The sequence below is a fragment of the Eptesicus fuscus genome, chromosome 22, assembly GCF_027574615.1.
Source record: "Eptesicus fuscus isolate TK198812 chromosome 22, DD_ASM_mEF_20220401, whole genome shotgun sequence".
NCBI classification, from domain to species: Eukaryota; Metazoa; Chordata; class Mammalia; order Chiroptera; family Vespertilionidae; genus Eptesicus; species Eptesicus fuscus.
The window spans coordinates 21,858,595-21,876,045 of record NC_072494.1 but is presented as its reverse complement, the minus strand read 5'-3'; the positions used below and the strand labels follow the sequence as shown (position 1 = coordinate 21,876,045).

The 17,451-nt window shown below is 43.6% G+C and overlaps 1 long non-coding RNA gene across 1 annotated transcript in view; it reads left to right on the top strand.

Moving 5' to 3' along the window:
* Positions 1 to 4,785: 4,785 nt before the first annotated feature.
* The window catches only part of LOC129147983 (uncharacterized), a 238,097-nt gene continuing 225,431 nt past the window's right edge, over positions 4,786 to 17,451 (top strand). The window contains exon 1 of the long non-coding RNA XR_008555195.1: positions 4,786 to 5,031. This is a non-coding gene — a long non-coding RNA (uncharacterized LOC129147983). The remainder of the gene's footprint in view (positions 5,032 to 17,451) is intronic.

The window sequence follows — 17,451 nt, the reverse complement described above, 5'->3', positions numbered from 1 at the left end:
CCTGAATCTGATGGTGAATGAGGGAGAAGGATTGCACATGGGTGGTTCAGCCCCTTCCAGGCTCTACTTCCGATCTGCCAGTCTGTAGATCCCTGGGTCCTGAACTAAGAGGCCTGCCCTGGAGAGATCTGCAAGGGTGGGTCTGATTTCCTTGCAGATAAAGTAGTAGCAAGCCCTCTTGGCCACAGATCTAAAACCTCATAGTCAGTGTTGGTGATATGTTGAATTCTGTCTATATGACTCCCGTGTATCTCTCTCATTTGGTTTTAATCTCCAGGTGATTAAGAAAGAAGTGTTGTTTATTAGCCTTTCAAAACACCATCCAACGTGTCCATTTGGATGTATAAATTTCTGTTGCTTCTATTATGAGACCAGCTTCCCTATATTATAGCTGTGCCCAACATAGTAAAACCTAAGGAGCCACAGAAGAGGAGCTTTCCCTTTACTCTCTTAAAAATTGTTCCAGAAAAGATGGGAAAAGAGGAAAATGCCCATTTCCTGCTTGTAGAGGTGGGTTGTGAGCAACTCTCCTTGCCTCTTGTAAAGGTGATTTTCTCATGCTGGGTTATTTTTAGAATTTATGAAAATGACAACTTTTGCTGTGATTCTTATTTTCTCCTGGAGTATAAGCTCATACAGGGCAGGACTATGTTCTTCAACTCAACCACACCTTCTTGTGCTGCTGGATATTGCTGTCTCTCTTACCTCTTCTTGATTCTAGCCTATCCCAGCCAGGTGCCAGGCTATGGTCTGTCCCCATCCTGGTTTATATCAATCACTGGGAATTACCAGGCACTTGAGAGCATGTTTGGCTCCAATGGGGGGAAAAATTAGGCACTCAGCAAAGGCTGATTTGATTGCCATGCAACATGATCTGATCCCTTCCTAGCCTGGGCCTGACAATTTGTCCAGGCTTCTCTCTTGCCTTGGTGATGGTGACAATCCCTTCTTACCTAGTCCAATAGAATTTCCCTTTGGGCTTTCTCTATCCAGATCTACACTTCTGAGTTTTGCTTTTTTGCCTCTGGTCCCATTGGTCACTGGACTGTGTTTGAATCTCATCTTTTTGAAGGCTTTGTCTTGGTGGCCCCTCAAATCTTGTCTGTAATAGGAAGTGTCCTCTGTATACCCAATCTCAGCCCTAGATGCTTGGTTGGTAACCTGGTTAGGGCCAGCTGTGCCCTCTCTGGGTGGTAGAAATCAGACAGGTGTCTGATGTCAATGATGGCAAGACCTGATGGCAGACTCAGAGGAGTTTTTTCTTGAATAATAAGCAGCCCCTTCTTGATAGCAGGCCTGGAATTGAGCGGCCACGTCCTGGGACATTTCCAGAGTGGGTTTGGCAATAATGGTTTTTGGATACTTGGGGGTGTTTCCAGTGTTTTTACAGCTTTCATGAAGTTCATATATATTTCTCAATACAAGGTTGACTTTACTTTTATTTTATTGGGAACAGAGCAATAAGCCATAAAACAGATGAGCAGGAAGAGAGGTGCAGCTGTCAAACAAATGGGAGACAGCTTCTGTAAGATTCCTTTCTGCCCTACGGTCCTTGTATCTATGCAAGTGAAAATTACGCCAAAAAGAGGTTTATGCAGGGAAAAGGGATTTCAATAGTTGAGAAGCGAGAAGCCTTGCCTCTTGATTTTTTACTTTCTCCCTCAAATACCAAAACCAGACCCATTAGACTGGGTGTTTAATTTCTGTTTCTAGGACACAGAAGGTAATCTAGAGTTTTTGGAGCTATAAGAAAGTTAAAAGTGATTTTATTCAAACCCTTGCTCTGTACCTGAGATAACTAAGGACCAAATTAGTGGGGTGAGTCAGCCAAAGCTGCTCAGTCAGTTGATAGCAGGCTAAAACTTGACTCCAATCTCCTGACCAGCCAGCTAGTTATCTGTCCATGTATGTCCCTTCATTGCTAAGGGAGGGAAAGAAGGTTGGAGAAGTGGGAGAAATGGACTTTCAACGTCCCAGCTCTCAGGAGACATCATGGCTACTGAGTGGAAGCTTAGAGAGTGGGAAATGCAAGGCATTTACTTAGGTATGGCATATACTTTTCAAAATCAAGCTTGGGGCAGCTAGTAGAGAAAAATGCAGAATCACATCTAAGTGTGCACCAGATTTTGCTAAATTTTGCAATAGCAGGTGTGTAAGTCTTGTGTTTAAAGCAGTATCCAAAAACCTCACTAGAAGCAGTTATGCAATATTTTGTTTTACTGGCAATGGGACAAAAAATAATTGGGCATTAAATCAAGAAAATGGGGAAAAGGGAGCTGCAAATCAAGGGAAATGGTGGAAAATTAGGTCTTAGTGGAGAGAAATGTGTACATATGAACTGCTTGATGTTTCAGGGAAAGAAATATGATCCTGAAAATCTCCTCTTTAACCCTTTAAACTTGAGAGCTGAGTCCTGCCTGCCTGGCTGCCAGCATCTGGGGAAGCGGCCATTCTTCGTAGGAAGAATCAGCTTCTCCCTGTCCCTATTTTCAGAAATGGGATGTGAGGATTTAGGTGGCGCTGTTTTAAGCAGGCCAGTGAGATCCATGCTGTGATCATATTTCTAGGACTGTACCAGTGTCCACGTTTCTCTACATTTCTCTTGCCTCTGACTGGCGGCGGGTGACTTCAGTCTGAGGACAGCTAAGAGCCAGGAAGGAGCTGGTGAAGCCTCCTGGCAGGGCACGGGGCCCTGCGGAGGTGCCACCTCGCTTCATTAAACCCAGCTGAAAGCATGCCTCATTATCTGTCTGCTATATACATAATTTCTATAAATTAAAAAATAATAAACACCTTTTTAATTGCATAACCTCCCCCTCTTTTGTCAATTACAGTGAACTCACAAAGCTGCTTAACACAAAGAAGCCTCCCAGCAGACATCAGCTCTCTTTCGATGTGGTACAAGCCATTCCTCAGATTTTCGCATAGCTGCGAGGATTAATCACAGCTAATCATCACAAAAGGATCATACCCATACAAATAGTATAAAAATAGCAAAGTACCCCTGGTGGAACTACTGAGACAGAAGAAAACCACTTAAAAATGGAGAGCTCTGAGTTGCCATTTAGGGGCGAATGAAAGAGCTGGTCTTCTCCATTTGATTAGGGACTTGGGTCCAGAAAAGTGGTCGAGTGACTGACCCTGTCCTTAAATCCATTGTTCTTGATGATATTTATTTGCTGGAGAGCAGCCTTTAACTCAGATTGCCTAAATCTGAATGAGGTCATTGAATCTTTGTAGAGACAGGGAATGTGCTCGGTTGAGAGAAATGACTCAAAGCTTCAGCAGAGTTTAGATTGGACACGAGGAAGAGCTTTATAAGAGAAATCCAAATGGTGACTTGATGACAGAGAAACAATGAGCCTTTGCCTTGAAATCTTTAAAATAAAAGTAGTTTCTCTCAAATGGGCAGGATGGCATCTAGATCTTCCCCTGGTTCTGGGTTCTATCTGTGTCATTCTAGGGCATGTGGTGGCACTTAGACCAAGACCACACACATGGTCATCCATCACAGAAACAGCTGGGAAACACTGTCCTTGACTGGTGTCTGTGGGCAGGATGTGGCAGGTAGACACCCACTTGGCTATCTGTGATGTGACAGTATCTGCGAGGAGGCAGGCAGGACAGAGTCCTGCTCCCTGCTTCCCGTTCCCAGGGGAACCAGCACATGTTACCCAGTGGACAATCTCCAGTCCTGGGAACCAGCAGGAGGCCTGACAGGTTGGGGCCGTATCCTACCCTGTGGAAATTCCCATGAGATGTCAGAAAAGGGCGCCATTCACCCACATCTGGCTGTAGTTGCCTACAAGCCATGACCAGGGAGCACAGGTCATGCTTCACTTGAAGGTCACCAGGTTTGCTCAGATGAAGACTCGTAATCCGTACTACATACCAGATTATCCTCGTGGTTCCTTTTCATTTGGGGGCACGAGAGGAACAAGAGCATAGGGTTAGAGAAGAAGAGGTACCCATCTTTCCACCTTAACTTTAAGGTTTTATGAAGGGATGCAGGTTGGAAGTCATCTGTGAAGCTAGAAAGGCACTTGCTTGGAAGAGGCCTTGGAACCAAAAGGAACAGCCTCGGTGGAGAATGAAGGTATTGACATAATTGTGCTGTCTCAGAACCAGGCACTTGGCGACAGGACAGACAGGCTGACACTCCTGGGTGCTGGTGTCCACATTGTTCCGGCAGTGTTCCAGGCTATTGTTTGTATTTTCTTTGTGTGGAGTAAAATGACATGGAGCTTAGGTGAGATCTCCTCAGGTCAAACAGAGTGAGTCTGATAGGTTCTCTTCAGATCACTTATGAAATTGTGCTTCTACTCATGCTGAACTGGTTCAGCATTTGAGTTTACAGGGTTGTCAAATCAGCATCTTTCATAGACATTTGAAAGCTAACATTTAAAAAGGAAAATGCCCTGCACCCTGTTTCCTTAAACCTGTATGGCTGGTCTTCCAGCAACTGGATAAGGAGCTTCACTTGCTGCCTTTGTTGGGATTCACTGCTGTGCTAGGGCTGAGCCCTTAGGCTACCTCCTCGGGTCCTCAGGATCACCTGGGCTCTGGGAAGCCGAGATAGGGCTTCTCCTCTCTCCTCTCAACTGTTCTGCATGTTGCTTTCCCTTTTAACCTTCAGATAGTTCCTCTCTCCTCCTTCTAATCTCTGGTTTTGCTTTGGAATCGTGTGGCTGTCAGTCCTGAAGATGGCGAGTTGAGGTGTCTGTGGGCTAATGAGCAGCTGCAGGAAGATAATTAATGCTGTCCCACCTTTCTTGCAGCCTTTACCACCCCTGCAGAACACAGTCTGCAACATCTGTGCTTCCCAGCAGCTGAGCTGTAAAACACTCTTCCCCGCTCTTCACAGAACAACTGTCACATGGACCAGCACCCATGCTAAGGGCAAAACTTACAAAACGCTACAAAAGATAAGCTGCATTATGACCAAGTCACAGATGTTGAGTTTTTTCATGAGAGAGGACCGAAGAGAACCGGGTTTAGGATGTACCAGTTCTGGTGCAGTGTGGATGGGAGGTAAGAGGGAGGGTGGGGACAAGAGGAGGTTACTGAGCCTGCAGGCTTTTGGACTAGCCAAAATGGCTTTGAAAATCACCAGAGGAGAGGGCGGGGTCATCTTAGACTTCTTAGTGTCTCATCCAGGGACGATATTAAAAACAATGAACAGAATAGCACAGGCACCATTCAGAGGGGACAGTTGTAAGCACTTGGTGCAGCTGTTCTGGTTTTGGGGTGTATGGTCTGCATATCAGACCTGGTCTATTCTATGCTCTCTCCTCAACCTCACACATAATAACATAAGTATCTATTTCAGGCAGAAGTGGGTCTAGGTGCTTTTGATGATTTTATTCATGAGAGGTACGACTGAAGTTGCTTTAACAATAATGTTAAAATTTTTCTGGTTTATGAATGCTAACTTGCAGCTGTAAGACTTTAGCCCTGTCTTCATTTGTAGGATCTCAGCCTCTTTGTAGTCTTGCCCACCCTCATTCCCCATCCCGGTATCCCTGGGCATTCCTCGCGGTTGTCTCATTAATGATCAAGAATGGGCCTTTCATGTTCTCTTGGTGCAGACTCCTGCTGATATCTTTTACCCATGACGTACTTGAGGGAGGGTATCCTGCTGCCGGTACCCTCCATGGGACATTGCTTTCCTGACTGGGGTGCTGTTTTCTGAAATTCTTACCTGCAAACTGTCCTGACATTACTATGCTAACAAAGTGCATCGGTGGTGTACTTGGTCCTCAGGACACTGGCATGATACTGCTGTGCCTGGAGCATCACAGATATTCCTGTGACAACAGCTCCTTCACTTCTGCTTGTGCCCCTGTAATAGGCAAAGCCCAACTGGAAATCTGACACTTGGAATCCTCTCTATTTCCTTACTTCCAATATCTCTCCATGGGCAGAGGGCCAACCTTCTCCCCTTGTAGGACACTTTCTCCCCATGCAACTTAGTATCTGGCATGTGTGGTGGGTGTCACTGGCCCCACACAGTCCCTTTTTGGCCTTAGTCAAGATCATCCAGCATTAAGTAATTCAACCAATGTCAAGTCTCAAATTGCCTTGATGTGTACTGTTGTTACACAGGCTATGATGTGGCTTTATGCAAACGTGGTCCAAATAAGTTTGAATTAGACCAGGAAAAGACCCTTAATACCCAACAGACTCTAAAGCTACCCTTGCCCAGATGAGTATGGAGCCTTCCTAGCGAATCTGCTGGTCAGAGAGGTGCTCATGTGAAAATTTAGTGCTGTAGGGCTCAAGAGGCACAGCCAGCATTTTGCAGAACTGAGAACAGCATCTTCCTAGAAATCAGCTGAAGTCAGTTCTTAAAAGATTATTATTTGGCTAAGTGCTTAAGACAAGACACAAACTATATTTCAGCCCAACAAAGCCCAACCATGTGGGGCCTGTAGAGGAGGGCCCAAGGCTATTCCCAGCTTGAAGTTCACCTCTGACTGTTCAGAGAGGGCGCACAGCAGAGGGACATCAGCATACACTGCCTCTCTCTACAAATTCTCAATAAATCCTTAATAAATGTCCAAGTTAAAAAAGCTCTTTAGATGCAGTTAAAATATAGCTACCTGATGGAGAAGGTACTACCTGACTAATAGAGTTTAGCCTCTGGTTCCTAGAATTTAATACAGTACCTTATTAAAGAGATTTAATCCTTTCTGAAAGTACTAAGTAGTCACCCTTCTTTATCTGATTTAACTTTCTTCCTTGATGTATAGATTCCTAAACTGGAGCCTGTCATGAGAGCTCTTTGTGAGAATTGTCCATGGGAAATGGAATGAAAGATAAGCCCTGGCCCTCAAGCTGCTGATAGTCTAGTGAGGGAAATGGACAAGTCAGGGCAATAGGCTGAGCTATCTGGTACATAGGAATGCATAGATGCAGTGAGAACACATAGAAGAGATGCTGAAACCAGGTTTGTCAGGGGTTGATGAGGGATGGCATTAAGGAAGGCTTCAGAGTGGAGGCAACTCCAGAGCTGAGTCCTGAAGACTCCTTATTAATCAGATGAAAGGGATTCTCAAAATGAACAACCTGTACAAAAGTGTGGAGGCTTGGAGAGCGTGGTGTGTCTAAAGAACTGTCATTAATTCTTCACAGTTCAGAAAATTAATGTGAGTGTATTAGTCCTGAGTTATGAGACTTGGAAAGAAGCCAGATCATGGAAGGTCTTCTGGTTGAAGGACGTCATGCTAAGGAGACTACAGTTTTCCACAAAAGCCCCAGGAAACCATGGACTGATTTTAAGCCTGGGATTGACAGGATTAAAGTTGCCTTTTAGAATGCTAGCTGAGCTCCACGATTGATAGTTTGCTGCAGCACTCAGCATTAGAGCTGCGACAGGACTCGGTCTTGAAGTCAGTGATGGAGACTCAGATGAGAGTATCTGAGTTTCTTGATGTCTTTATGGTTTCCCAAAGAGCACAGAAGAGAAGCACTGTCCCTCTGGTTGGAGCCGTAAGTGGACAGCTATGAATTCCTGCAGGGTTGGCATCCAGTAGGATTTGGTTGACCATCCTCAGTTTTCCATGTGCCCATTTTTGACTGAGTGATTGAAGAATATTGTCATTCAGCCTCGACTCTTTGTCCTTGGAAAGCAATATTAGTCTTGGCAGGGGGCAGTGTGTTGGCGTGGACTCAAGTCACAGTTACAAGGGAGAAGATCAGGGGGCTGCTAGTTGGCTTAAGGCAGCTTCAATGGTTGACTGAGTAATACTGTTCTCAGCTTTACGGATTTCGAGAGTTTTTATTATCCAGCGCACCATTATTCAGACTTTTTTTCACACTGTGTTATTTCTGAAAATTTGATCTATTCTTCCACTGCTCTACCTGCTTGGAAGATGTTTTTCTAAAGTCAGGCAGAAGAAAACCTACACTGGCTGCTGAGAGGTGGATGCCTGCTATTCACAATGCAATTACCATGGCAAGTATTTCTAATTGCCACTTCCCGTCTTCCAAGCCTCCCTCCCCCCCCCCCCGCCCCACACACACTCCCCCTCCCACCCGGTTCTTCAGACATTGCAGAATTTCTGGTAATCTTGGGTTATTATCACATTGAGCTGCTAACCTGAGTCTTGACACTCCTCCTAGAGACCCATGTCAGACATAATTACAGCTGATCCTTCCTTCCTTCCTTCCTTCCTTCCTTCCTTCCTTCCTTCCTTCCTTCCTTCCTTCCTTCCTTCCTTCCTTCCTTCCTAGCAGTTGCTGATGTATCTAACACTGATGAACAGTTTGGAACAAGGCATTCCTTGGGCTCAGACACACGTTTTGTTTCTTCTTCTGTTCCTTGGAGGATACATTGTTCTCCATTCCCTTGCCTCCCTTTGCCATTTTGTCTGTTTTGTGATGGTTCCTTTCATGCTCCAGTGATTTATTTACTTCTAATGTTATTTTCTCCTTTCTCTTGTTTTTCAAACCATGTGCTGGTTCTGTTGGTGAAGTAGATAGAATTCACCTCTAGGAATCTGATACTGTGCGGTGGCTGTGGGAGTTGTGAGGGCTGAGACAGGGCCATTTAGCGCCCAGTAACCCAGGTCTTCAGCAATAGAAGCAGGGGAGGACAGGGAGGGTTGAGGCTGGGTGGAACAGAAAGGAGGGGTTGCTGCTTGCACAGATGCCTGCTTTCCAGAAGCCTGCTTCTTTTCCTATAGTCAGCCCCTCACCCTGCTCATTAGCCATGGAGCCTGGGATTGCTGTGGGATGGGAGAGGGGGGTGAAATTTATAATCATATCTCTGGTAGGATCCTGTTCAGCTGTTGTTTCTGTCTGCTGTAGATGGTGCATGAAGGCACATACTCTGCCCACCAACTCACCATTAAATGTCACCTCTGTTCTGGAGTGGCTCCCTTGCATATGGTTGTATATAGTTAAAAGAACTCCAGAAAGGTAGTATTAACATAGGGAAATTCCTCATTGGAATTTTAATTCCCTTCCCTTCCTCCCTCCCTCTTCTTTCTTCCTTCTTGGAATTAGCTGAGCAGGAAAATTAAAATGAAATTAAGATTACTTTCTTTCCTGGTCTGTTTTTCCTTCTTAAGATTCACTAAAGTCAGACTCTCAGTCCTCAAGTATATTATAGGCACTTCTGTGCTCTAATCCGATTGATTGCTGTGCCTTGTTGAGACTTTTCCATACTTTTGTCCTTGGATAGACACAGCTTCCTCGCCTCTGGCTCCTGACTTTAAAAAGGCAACTGCCCCAACATTCCCCCAGTAATTGGATCTTAGTGTAACAGCCTTATGTGACATATAGTTTATTTACTCATTTATTCTTCCATTCAATAAACATATATTAAAACACTTCATCATACTGGGTGATAATCTAGGCATTACTAATATTTATTGATACTCTGTTATGTTCCAGGAACTTGCACACACATTTTGGAGTGTTGTGGCAGTGTGGCACAGAGATTAATATGGGCTCTGAACTCACATAGATCTGTTTGAAGTCCCATTTCCATCAGTTGGTACATGTATGACTTTAGACATGTCCACTAAATTCTCTAAGCCTCAACACACTTATGAAATTGGGATTATATGAATTCATATCACCATTCTATACAGAGAACCCAATATTTTGGGAATTTCTGTCCTAGATTTTAGAACTTGAAATCACACTTGCTGTTTTATAGTTGAAGCAACTAAGGAGCAGAGATGTCATGGAATCAGGACCAGAGCCCAGGTCCCCTGATTCTCAGGCCAGGTCTTCTTTGTTACTTAGCATTTCCCCTCACTTGCATCACAATTTTCATGGTCAACTAGAAGGAAGCTCTTTGAACTGTGGGCAAATGTCTATGACCTCATAATGTTAGAATCAGCCTTCCCTTATGTGAAGGTAGACTGCACAGTTTATATTTTTCAGATCATTTTCATCTCCTCTCTCCATGCACTTTGGGCCTTTCTGTTCTCATTAACACCTCAACCAGAAAGGAAATGTAAAGGAAAATAAAACTTAAGCCACTCAGTTTTGCTCCTTATTAGCAGCAGCTCTTTTTAAAAGATTGGGTGGACAGGGAAGCCAACTTTTAGCTACATGGGTTTTTTTTATTATAGCTGTGGATTTAAATTAGCTGGGCTACCTTTCTTGCTGTTACTATGGATAAATGAGGGTCAATTATCTGAGCCCCAGTGGCTGTGGCCACAGAGACCTTCTTTCTGCCCAGCCAGTGACTCTGGCCCTTCTGGCTCTCCTCCTTCTCTCCTTTTGACTCTTTACAGACCAAGGTCTCCCCATTTCACATTGGAGACAGAGGATCCTCTCCAAGTTACCGTGACCTTGGCCATATTTGTTAGGGCCACTGTGCTGCACTTGTGAAAGGAGGCCAAGATTAGTGCAAGGTGGTGGCCCTGGGCTGACTTGAATTGGAAAAAACACAAAGCTGGAAATTGAAACATGTCAGACATCTCATTTTATGCTCGTTATCTTTTAAAACCTAGTTCCCTTCCTAGCTACACCACATTCTCCTCGGAGAGTGCAAGCTTTCCTCTGGCCCAGGGTCTTTGTTATCTGGACTCCAATCAGCTAGGAGGGTAGCCTAGCAGCCATGCTACTGTTAGTCCAGCAAGTGGACCTCCTGTTGGTTTTTGATGTTGAAAGTATCAGCGGAATACAGTCCCCAAATCATTGTGCTCTTTTTGCCTACTCACATCCTTATTCCTTCTGCCCAGTTTTTCATAAACCTTCAACAACCCTTTCATTCTATGTTACCTAAAGGTTTTCTCCTGTGACCTGACTTCTAGCAACCAAGTATGGGCTGAAATTTAATGGTGGATGTGATATTGAGCAGCCATTTGGGAACTGGGGATGGTGACTTGGCTGAATGGCCTCAGCTTTCTCAGCTGTAAATGCATGAGGCTGTCCTAAATGACACCGGTAGTCCTTTTGGGCACTAGCTTTCTGTGATTGTGTCAATACTTGTTTTAGGAAGTTCCTCTTAAGAGTCATGGAACCAAATAGCCATATATAGGAAGGAAATCAGGCAACTAGTATGTAGTCTAATATTATCATTAATCATTTAACTTCAAATTCTTATCTCTTTTTTTCCTTATAGAATCTTCTGTTAAAAGTCTTAGCAATATTGTGAGAAGAAATAGGATACTATTGGTAGAAACTCTTTGAGTGTTTTATGGTATAATAACAAAGCTATTATAAACCCCAGGCATATTTAGTAGTATTTAAAGGTTTCGCAGATGTAACAAATGAGCAGCTTATTTGTTCTTAGAGGCTCCAGGTAATGTTCCTCTAGAATTCAGGGATGTTCTTTTCGTGCTGTATGCTTGGAGTTAGAAATAATTGTATTTGTAATTAAATTTTTTTGTAAGGTGTTTAAAAACTTTTGGTACAATTAAAATGATTTTTTTCATAAGTAAGGAGATGAAACTCAATGTGTTAAAGGAGGAAATGTACTAGCCCAGCATTAGCGATCCTGGGTTCAAGTCCCAGCTCTGTCATAACTTGATTAAGTCCCTTGAGGCAGGGCTCTGTTTCCCCAGCACCCAGAATAGCACCTGGACTGAATCCCTGGGCCCTGAGATGCCTCATAAATAGAATAAATATCTAATAATCAATAAAATAAAGAATAATAAGTACAATAATAAAAATAAATAACCAGGTGACCTTTGGCACCTGGTTTAACTTTTCTCTTACTTCATTAACTCAGAAAATTCAGGGTGAGGCTGTGGATGAGACATAGGACAGACAGTGTTTCTGCTCTTAAGAAGTGGGCCGTATAAGAAGATATCAATCACACTTCCTCTGAACCAGCCTCTGAGGCTATCTGCAAGAATAAAAGGAACAGGACTTGTTGCTACTGCTAGCCACTCACAGGGCTGTGGACAGACTCTAGGAGCTCCCACTCCTAGTACCCACAAGCTCCTGGGGAAAATTTCAGAATGGGGGAACTTCCATTAAAAAAGGGATTTCCACTTTTTAAAATCCATCCTTATTTCTGCATCATTATCCTCCACCACCAACAGGTAGAATTCATCCTGCTGAAAAGCCTGAGCCCTTATTCCTTTGGAATTTCTCTGAAAACAACTACTTGCAACTGGGGTCCGAGGCACAGTGGTTTTATGGAATATTTAAGAGGCAGCTGTAAACACAGCTGGCCGTTGTGGCGATATATAACCTGGCAGGTTCTGATTGGCAGGCTCATCTTCTCCTGGCCCTCTCTTCCCCTTCAAAGAAATTTGAGTCCTTTTATTGTATTCCGTCTGTGGCTTCCATCCGTATTTGGAACTGAATACCACTTTTAATAATTTGAGAAAGAGAGAATTTGGAAACAGGAAGATTAGAGAGGCAATTTGTTGTTAGAACTAGAGCTTTTGGGGTTGAGGTTTGGGCGAGAAAGAAGAACAGTGCTGTCTTTTAGGAGTGAGGGTCCTCCTAGGTGATAAGGGGACCATGTATGGAACCCACAGTTTTTTTCCATTAGAAGCATTGAAGTTGCTTTGAATCTCAAGAACCATAAATGTACTGGAAAAAAGAAGTTAACAACAGATCCCTCTCTTCAATTCTGGGAGACAGCCGTGCTATATAAGCTTAACAAATATATTTTAAACTCTGCTGGGTTTCTGATTATAAAAGTCATGCTTGTTCATTGTAGAAAATACAAAAAGGCACCTAGAAGAAAAGAAAAGTCTATTAGAATTCCCCTTCTGAGAGATGGTCACTATTAACATTCTGGTGTGGAGCTTCGACATCCCCACACATGTCTACCAAATAGGATTATAGCCCCTATGTCATTTTTAAAAGTTGTTTTTTACTTAGCAGTAAATTCTGAAAACATTATGTCTTTAAATATTAGTCTTCAACAGAATGTTTTATTGATTTTTTTTTTTAGAGAGGAAGGGAGAGGGAGAGAGAGAGAAACATCAGTGTGAGAGTGAAATAGCAAATGGCTGCCTCCTGCACACCCCCTATCAGGGATCAAGTCTGCAACCAGAGTATGTGCCCTTACTGGGAACAGAACCAGCAACCTTACTGTGCATGGGATGATGCCCAACCAACTGAGCCACACTGGCTAGGGCATTCAACATAATTTTTAATGTATGCCACTCACTCTAGCTGGCTCTTCCTGGCTATGATGCCACAGAGAAGCTTGAGGCAGGTTTGGATTCATCAGCTTTGCTTTTCTCCATGTGAAAGTTATCTCTGGTCTCTATCACCCTCTGCTTTGCCTCATCTCAGAGGCTAAAGAGCCCTATATCCTTGTCAAGGCTAATGCTTCAACCCTTGATATTGATCGCATTCCCTTCAAGAAACTTGCTTGAGTTTGTTCCCCATACCCCAGTCCTTCCTGTCCATAGTCATGTCCTTAGTTCAAGCTTTTAATTCTTCCCACTTAGTAGACTATCATAAGAGTTCTTACTTATTTCTTCCTTTCAGTGTCTCTCCTCCAACCTGTTTTACATATTATTGGCATATTAATTATATTAAGTTATAGCTATGATATATCACTTTTCTGCTCTAAAACAGTATCTTTCTACTGCCTATCATGTTAAGCCCAGACACCCTCGGCTGGCACACAGGGCCTTCGTGACCTCGTCCCTCATATGGGAGGAAATGTTAACCTTTCTCTGTCTTGTCACCAAATCTAGTTAAAGATGCTCCTCAACTTACGATGAGGTTTTGTCTGATAAACCCATCACAAGTTAAAGTTATACGAAGTTGAAAATGTATTTAATGTACCTAACCTACCAGACATCATAGCTTAGCCTAACCTACCTTAAACATGCTCAGAACACTTACATTAGTCTACAGTTGGGCAATTATCTTGAATTTCATCTCAAGAATCATGGTCTTCCTCTTCTCCTGCTCACCAGAAATAGGAGACACACACATGGGCATTTTGTAGACGTGATAGGATGCGAAAACACAAAACACAAAATCCAAAAAACGTTGGTAACGCAGTATACTGCAGAGTGTCTGTTGTTTACCATCCTGATTGGGTGCAGACTGGGAGCTGTGCTCGCTGCCCCTGTCCAGCATCACAACAGAGTATCCGACCACATATCAATAGTTTAGGTTAAAAAAAAAAATCACCACACATAATACACATGTCACGTAAAGATCATACACACAATTCGAATTACTAATTATTACAGAGAAAACACAAGAATTTCTTTTTTATTTTCCCTTGATCATTCTTTTTTTAAAAAAAATATTTTTATTGATTTCAAAGTGGAAGAGAGAGATAGATACATCAATGATGAGAGAGAACCATAGAGTGGCTGTCTCCTGCACTCCCCACACTGGGGATCGAGCCTGCAACCTGGGCATGTGCCCTGACTGGGAATCGGAATCAAACTGTGACCTCCTGGTTCATAGATAGACGCTTAACCACTGAGCCACACAGGCTGGGCTGCCCTTGATAATTCTTAAGAAGATTTGAAAAGGGGAGGGAAGGTCCCAGTGATCAAGCAAGAACATCTGTTGAGACTTTCAAAAGCCTCCAGGGCTGTGATTGAGCAGTGGAAATAGTCTTGGCTCCAATTTAAGAAATTAAGTAACAGTTGGGAACCGGGCTGGGTTGTTGTGTGTTTTTTTTTTTTTTTAATAAACTTTAAAAAATAGTTTAGGTAAAGATCAAAATTCAAAATTTGTAGTACAGACAGTTTTTAATGACTGCATATCACTTTCACACCATTGTCAAGTTGAAAAATCTAATTCAAGGACCATCTGTAGTCGCGATTTCTCCAGTTGATTGTACTCTGCTGTTATCTTGCTGATTGGCCCTCTTTCTCTCCACCTTGCCCTGGCTCATACCCTCCTTCTTTTCTGAATTATTGCAAGAGACTTGCCTCTGGCTTTTCTTCCTCCATTCCTTCCCCCTACCTTGCTCTTCATGCAAAATGCTATTCTGAAGTGAGACAGGCCATCATAAACTCCCTTAAAATCATTAATTGGTTCCCGTGGCATTGGGAAAAAGTCCTAATTCCTAAAGGTTCTTTCTCATGTCCCCTTATCAGCTCCTTGGTGTTGAGCTTGAATCACACTAAGTGCCTCCAGTTCCCTGAGTACCCCTGAAGTGCTCTCCAGTCTTGTTGGGGCTGCCTCACCCCTCTTTTGTCTTCCCTGCCTCCCCTCCCTAGAGTCTGCCCTGCCTCTGGGCTAAGTACCCAGGGTAAGTGCTCCTTGTTCTCCCCTTTATCCTGGCTCCAATCATATTGCATTATAATTTCCCTTTTACTTGTCTGTAAAGTAAGGAGTCTTGAGCTCCTTGAGGGCAAATATGATATTTTATTTGTTTTAATATTTCACCAACATCAAGTACAGCAGATATAGGAGGTTTTTTTCAATCATTGTTGGTGTAGGACTGAATGGGTAACAGATTATAGTAATGTATCAAGCATCCAGACCCTGAGAGAATCAGACAATGGGTGCTATGGTTCATCATTGGCAATACAACACAAAGAGTTTGAGAAATAGTTGTATCTGTTTCTGGGCTTTCTATGCTCAGGATTTTTTTTTTTTTTTTGATGTTTGTGTATGCATTGTGGCTGGGTCACGGAGCTGTCGGCTATGATCCCAGAGTAGAGAACCCATGCCTGGAAACTTGGATGGAGTCATGACTAGCCCATGGCCACTTTGACCTTGACCTGTGATTTGAGAGTGAGGACAAAGGCAGTGATGATGATGGAAAAACACAAAACATTTTTATCTGTGTCACGATAGAGAGTTTGGATCTGGGGTGGGGATATGAGTGATGCCTTTATTCTGTACTCATCACAAGGCACATTCCTAGCCCATAATAAGCTTGATGAACACTATTACAGTTGTTTTCTAAGACTCCCCCATGTTTCATTCAAGGCTCACACCATGGAAACATTCGGATTAGATTGTCCTTCCTTTTAAGACCCTCTAGCAGCTTCCTATTGCATTTGGATCTGAAGTCTTTATAATGACCCATGAGGTCTTGCCACATTTGGATCCTGCCTTCCATTCCTGACTCATCCAGCTCCCCTTTCTTTCCAAACCTCCCTGCCTTGTTTCTGTTTCTGATCTATCTCCAACTTCAGTATCTCCTCAGTGCCCTCCCTCTGCCTGGAATTCTACCCCCTTTGCTCTCTGTATGACTGATTGCTTATGTTGCTTCAAGTCTCATCTTGACCACACTTTCCAGTGTGTCCTCTCCTGTGCTCCATCTCTGCAGGCTTTTAATTTTCTTCATAGCATTTCTGTAATTATGAATGCATCTTTTGGTTTACATTTTATTGCTACTCTTCCCATGAATGACCTTGGGAAAATTATGTAACCAACTTTCATCCCAATATTCTAATTTGAGAATGGAGATATTTTTCTTGAGACCTATTACTGTATGCCAGGTACTGTGCTAATTACTTAACATGGATTGATTTAGGCCTCCCTGCAGAGGGACACGGGGAGAGTACCCAAATTGCCCATGGTCACACAGCTGGTTAATGGTGTAGACAGAATTTGAACCCATCCAGTCTGGCTTTAGAGTCCACTCTCTTTACTGCTCTGCCAGGCTAAGTGCAGATGTTCATTGAATACATAAATAAGAGCCATCCTCCTGAGCCCTCCCGCCTTTTCTCTGATAGCAGGAGCATTTGCCAGCTTTCCACATCCATCTAGAAGCCTGGATGCCCCCCACCTTGCCCCACTTACCATCCTTGGAAGGAAATGTGGCTTCTCTGGCCCCCTGAAGGCTGGAAACCAAGCTCCAGCCCCAGGGTGGCTGTGATGAGCTGAAGGAAGAGGCCTCCTGCCTCTGTGCAGTGGGAGCAGGTTTCAGACAAATATGCTATGTGTGCTCTGGCTGCATCTGCTGCCTACAAGGAATTTGCTCCTGTTGATCCTTCTTTTCTTTTCCTTGACAAAAGGCAAGAACTGTCGGGGGAGGAAAACCTTTACTCTGAAAACAGAATGGTTAAGTGCAGGTCTGGCCTTACTGTTGTACTGATCAATTCAGAGGACCCTGACTCCTGGCAGCAGGGCAGAAGGCTTGGCTCAGTGGGACCAGGATCTTAAGCCCCCTTTCCAGAGTGGTCTGCCTTGAGCTCCTGACCCGAGTGTGAGAGGTGCTGCAGAGACATAGGATTTGTCTTCCGGCTACCAATGACAGATGTTATCACACACACAGGTCCGAGTTTCCATGTCCAGTGCCCGCTTCTCTTTCAAGCAGAGTATATTGGGGGCCTGTAGGGATTCCTCTGAGTATCTTCCTAGTTGATGGGCCCCACTGTTGGGGCTTTACTTGCAGTAGCTGCACTCCTCCTTTGTCCTCATGTGTTTCATTGAAGATAGGATGCTAGTGAGGGGATGTAGGGGTTATTCTCCAGGTTCCCCTCGCACCTATGCTTTAGCTTTATCTATTCTTTGCTTCTTTGTCTCCTATGGTTCGACTGCAGGGATTCCCTTGCCTTGAGGTTCCCTGTTGGCATTGAACAATAG